Raw genomic sequence first — 6,095 nt, forward strand, 5'->3', positions numbered from 1 at the left:
TTAAGACATGAATGTTAAACAAGTCCCCTGGCACAGTTGAATACCCCAACCAATAAGAGCAGGACAAGTGTACAACAAAGACATGCTCTTAAGCAAATCCCCTGGCTCTTATTCCTGATTGGTGGAGTAACTTGGCCCAGATGTTTGTAGTAGCTCAGGCTTATTAAGTCCTATAGGATTCTGATTCGAGGTCACAGTTGAGCTCCCAAGTCCAGAACGTGGCCCTGATTGATCAGTCTTAGGGTGTGGCATTCAATAAACCATCCCTGTTTGACTAAGATTGATGTTTGAGTGGTTTCTGTGGTGATTTCCTGACCCCAACAGACTCTAACCCTCTGGAACCATAATCCTAATTGAATGCTCCCCTTTATAAGTTACCTTGGTCATGGTGTTTGTCCCAGTAGAAAAGTAAGCAATACAGGTGTCTAGGGTATATGATATGAGAAAGTACAGTGATAATACTGATTTATAAAAGTTAAAACTATAGGGAGACATGAATGAAGTGCCTAGACAATGGAAGCATACTTCAGCGCAAAATGAAGCCAGCAGGCAGGAAATGTCACCGTCTGTTCCCCGTGTTCCCCCTGGAGTCTTACCAGATGCAGGCACTACTTTTTAAACTGTAGAATAAATTTTTAGAAAAGGAGACAGACTTATAAGTACTCATTTAGAAAAAACTCCCAATACGTATCAAGCAAAAAGCAAGTTTGAAAATTTAGTGGCATTCAAGGGTGCGTCTTTGTGTCTGTGTGTAAATGTGAAAAATTAGTGGCATTCAAGGGTGCGTCTTTGTGTCTGTGCGTAAATGCAGATTAACACCTGCACCTAGTAGGCACAGGTATGTGGTCTGCTATTATTCCATGCCTATAACTGCGTGGGACGGTCTGAAAGCACACAGCAGACTGTTTATCACAAGACAGGGTCCCACAAGGAAGGACAGGGAGTTGCTGGCAGAAGATGGTGGGTCATGTCAAAGGTGTTTCCCTCTTTGTTAAAACATTTGCAGTGTTTTAATTTGTACAGACATGCATTGATTGTTTGATTGAATGGTTTTGGGTTTTGGTGGTGGTGGTGGGATTTGGTTTTAGTTTTGGTTTTAAGGTGGTCTCATGTAGCCCAGGATCACCTCAAAATCACTAACTAGCCAGGGCTGAGTTTGAACTTCTGGTCCTTCTGTTTCTGCTTCCAGAGTCCTAGGATTGCAGTCTCATACCACCACACCAGGCTTATGCTAGGGATTGAACCCAGGGCTTCCTGAATATTAGTGAGCACTCTGATGATTAAGCTACATTCCCCAGCCCTTGTCTTATATTTTAATGGAAAACAAAAAACACCTGGTAATATGTGCAAAGCTCATGACATTCCACTTACTTGGGACAAGTGCATACAACTCAGGATCTTATTTGCCTCTTACCATCCTTGGTGGCCATGTATCCCCTGGACATCTAGATAGCCAGCATTGAACTCTGCCTGCATCCCTGGAACTTTGGATGCTTTTCCTACGTTCCTCTGGGTGTCCTTTATCACCCAGGCCCTGCACAGTGGGACTCAGCTGCTACCTCCTCTGCCATCACCCTGTCCTGTCAGAGCTGAGTCACTGGCTGGCTCTTGCTGAGTGAAGCCTGGGTTGAGAGAATCAGAATGAGGAGGAAGAAGACCTAGAACTCCTGAGATCAAAGAGATATGATGAGGGCAACGTACCGTTTCGTCCCCTGATCCCTTGGATGGAAGATGGGTTAGCAGCACCACTTCCTAAGCTGTGAGGCACTAGGAACCATGGGGTGCAGCATCGCGTTCTGTCTTGCAGGATAGACATACAGACATGTTCCCTTTACTGTTCAAAATGCATGGCTCACAGCCTGTCCTGATCATGACACGGACTGTCTCTTGATACATCTACTTGAACACGGACTTAAAGCAGAATTGGCTGCAGGCATTGGGCCCGCTGCAGTTTCCCTTGGGAAGGTGGCATCAGGATATACTTGTTGGCTTGGAGGAGGAACCTGCTGTCAGCCAGGGTCTTACTAGAACATAGAGTGCCCTAGTACTGTCTTCCTTTCTCCTGCCTTATGGGTTTGTGGAAAGCAAAAGTGGCATCTGAGAGGCACAGTCTCCCACTGGATGCTGTAAGCCCTGATCACCCCAGTCTCAGAGCTCTCAGAGATGTGAAGGGAGGTAGCCATGACTGAAGAGTATGCCACTGCACATTCTATTGGCCCCCATTTACATGACCTCCAACAGGGGCCCTGGTCAAAGCAAGATGTGTCTCCTACTTGGCTCTCCTCCCTCTCTCTCTCTCTCTCTCTCTCTCTCTCTCACACACACACACACACACACACACACACCCCTCTGGTCCTTTTCTACTGTGCAGTAAACTAGATATAAAGGTTTCTAGTCTAAGTCACCACATTCTCTCCTTCCCAAGCCCCTGAATTTTACCTCTGTGCTTGTGTTGCTGTTGTCGCTGGTTTGGTTCGTTCTGTTTTGAGACAGTCTCAGGCTGTTAGAGAGGAAGCTGCATCCCCAGCCAAGTCTCTGATTTCTGGCCAGTGATATCCTCCTTCCGTGGAAGCCATGTTGCTGTCAAGGCTCACTGGAATTCTCCCAGGTGATCTATTCCTGTTCCAGGAACAGCACCGTCCTTGTCTCCTGTGTATATAAAGCATGTAATATGTCTAATATATAAGTGGGGCTCGCCAGTGGGGTTCATAACTGTGGTTGCTTGATTTCTGATTATCCAAGCCTCGTCATTAATGCTTTCTCCATCCTCCAAGGGCTGGCGGTTCAATATGGTAAAATTGTCCTTGGTAATTGTTGACATTGTCGCAGTAAATATGGGGCATACAGTGAGACCAACTTGACATGTTGCGGGGGCCCCGTGTGTCATGCTGCAATTAAGCTGATCTGCAGCATACCCCGAGTAAAGGAGTGGAACAGGGCCGTTTTTATGGCAGTCTGAAATGGCTTTGGATGCAATTAGAATGCTCTCAAGGGTAGGGAGAGGTGAAAGGTGAGGGGAAGCCTCTGCTTTGAGCAGCCTAGTGACCTCCCTCCAGTCAAAGAGCCAGATCCCCCGGGAGAGGATGCTGCTGAGACTAAAAACTGGGAAGGCGTGCAGACTGGGAAGGCGTGCGGGGTGGGCGGTACTTCAGCATAGCTAAATCTGGGCTTTTTAGGTAAATGACTAGCCCCAACCCCTCACTCCTCCCTGGGTCCAAACCCTTGCCTTGGCCAAGTGATAAAGTGATAACTTTATGTGTCTTTGTGTCTGTGTGTAAATGCAAAATAACACCTGCACCTAGTAGGCACAGGTATGTACCTTGTGCCTAGTAGGCACAGGTATATTTTTGACCTTGACCTTGGCTGTGTGTGTTGAGTTAGCAAATGGTTCAGGGTTGTAAAAATTCCTTCCCTGAGAAGACAAAACAGTCTTCCATCTTTATGTCCCCCAGACAAAGCAAGGTTCATTCTGGCTTATTTACAGAACAATGAGTGGGGAGTTATAAGCAGGAACTGGGATGACCCCAAAGCAGCCATTCAGGAAGATGGGCACTCAGCATGAATGGTGGCCTTCCCATGGCTACACAGTCAGAACTTCCTCAGCTTATATACTCCAGCACCTTCCAGACTCCAGGGCCACATGCAATTTAACTGCAGGTAAATGACTGAGAGAACCTCATGTGAGGGTCTGACCCTTTCTCTTTCACTGAGGGAAATCAGCAGTCCACAGGCCTGCTGCTGATTGCAAGCAGGCATCTGATCTCATGAAGGTGGCAGCTGTTTCACACAGAGGATCAAACTGTACAACACATGAACTGGGGGTAACAGTGTGTCAGAGGCTTGGCTTGCCACTGCTGCATAAGTAACTACATCTGGCAGCAAAGGCTCCAACTGATTACAAAGCATCGTCACTGCAGCTGCCACGGTGTGAGCCTAACCTGGGAGAGGCATCCCCTTAGCCAGAATTAGCAAATCAAGCAATAATAAATTTCCCTAGAAGACCAAGGAGTTGCACGTTTTGGCACAGTTTTGAAAAGGACATAAGGTGTGTCCTGTTAGCCTGCTTTGAGGCTTTAGGGTAGGGTTTTTGTTTCATTGTCTGCTTTTGAATACTTGTAAGCTAAAGCCTATAGCCATGGTGGCTAGACTAGGGTACATCCTCAGAGGCCAGCCTTAGGGAGCATCAGGCAGGAGCTGGGAAAATGCTGCAGTGGAGATAGGGTGCCAGTGAAGAAGGACCAGACTCCCCAGTTGTCCTGTTGTGTGTCAAAGGCCAGTTCCTGGCTGATCAGATGCTGGCCTGCTCTCTGCCTCTTGATTTGTTTTGGTTTTGGTACCCACACTTGTCCAAAGACAAGGCCCAGAGCAATATGCCTCTCGACTGAATACCTACACTGCTCCAAACTTCCCTCAGGGCCCTTTCTGCCACCCACCTCTGGCACAATGTCATTGCCATCTTAGGCAGATGTGTTCTTCTGCCACACTGTAGCACACAGTAGATGCCTGATGGACAGACATGACCAGCTGCTTCTTGGGACTTTATCAGAGCGTGCGGAGCAGGCCTCCCTTATATGTGTGTAGTAGGTCCTCCTTATTTATGGCTTCCCTTACCTGCTGCCAACTATGGTCTGGAAGCACTAAGTGGAAAATTCCAGAAATGAGCAATGTGTGCCTTTTATCTTATGAGCCACTCTGGGCAGCCTGCTGAAGTTTCACATTGTCCTTCCCAGGACATCCCTTTCCCAGTACATTCACACCATGATGTTATCCACCCATGATAGAAACCAATTAATAGCTATCTTGGTTAACACACCACCCAAGGCAGTATGATAGCATAGACTTGTGTTCTAGTTGCATTTTGTGCAGACCTGTGTTCCTTGTGTTCTATCTAGTCTCCTCGTGACCTTCACTCTACTTAATAAAGGCCTCCAGCCAGGCAAGGTAGCCCCCGCCCACAATCCAAGCAAAAAATAAAGTCCCTACCCCCCAAAAGAAAATCGAGCGATGATCAACAGCGCAGATACCAGCAGCAGGAACAGTGTGACCGTTTGTGGTTGATCTCCTAGGAGCTATTGTTATTTACCCCTTTATCCCTTGACTAATGAATACATTAAAGTTTGTCACTGGTATGCCTGTGTGAGAAAAATGTGTCATATATACATATATATTATATGCATATATATGCATGCATACATACATATATACATACATATACACATGCATACAAACAGATGGTTTGGTACTTGGGGCAGCTTCAGGGGGACCAAACCATCTACTGGGGTCTTAGAGCTGGTGGATGTGGATGCTAAGGCGCAGACTGAGCCCGTGGATAGAGGCTCCATATAGCATGGGCTCTCACCAGTGGATAGAGGCTCTGTATGGCATGAGCTCTCACCAGTATTCCTTTGGCCTCCTTTGTCCATCTTCCCCACGCAAACTCCCTCCACACTGACCGCCCTTCACCCACCCTTTGGTCGCAGTTCTCTTGCCACCTCCCCAAGGGGACATGCTCTTCCCACGGTCCCACTCTCTGTAGCTCTCCAGGAGCTGTTCTCTGCACCTGGGCTTCTTCTCCACCCCATGTAGGTTACATGTCACTTATTCTTCATGGAGCCCGGCAGGAGTGTGCTCTGTCACTGGGCTCGCAGGTGTTGAGAACAAGGAGTTCAGAGGCGGCTGCTTCTGCAGATGGCTGCACACTCTAGCTTATCTGTTGCTGGCATCGTGCCAGGGTTAGTCCTCCCCAGGGTCTCCTCAAACCCCCTCCTTCACCCACCATAGGTGTCAGGCCTCAGAGGTGCTGAGCAGGAGACATATGGCACCTGTCCTCTCCCAACAGTGGGGGGTCCACTGTGAACAGCTGACCTCAGCCAGAGTGTGACCTTCCCACTTAATCAGCAACTCATGGGCTTCTCTTTGGGAGCAGGGGTGCAGGTGATGGCAGAATTGCTGCTTTTGCAGGACCAGGGCTCTGAATCGAAAGAAGCTTAGAGTCCTGTCTTAGTTACTGTTCTGTTGTTGTGAAGAGATACAATGACCAAGACAAGTTAGAAAAAGAAGCATTTAATTGGAGGCTTGTGTACAGTTTCAGAGGG

The sequence above is a fragment of the Mus musculus genome, chromosome 12, assembly GCF_000001635.26.
Source record: "Mus musculus strain C57BL/6J chromosome 12, GRCm38.p6 C57BL/6J".
In the NCBI taxonomy this organism is placed as follows: domain Eukaryota; kingdom Metazoa; phylum Chordata; class Mammalia; order Rodentia; family Muridae; genus Mus; species Mus musculus.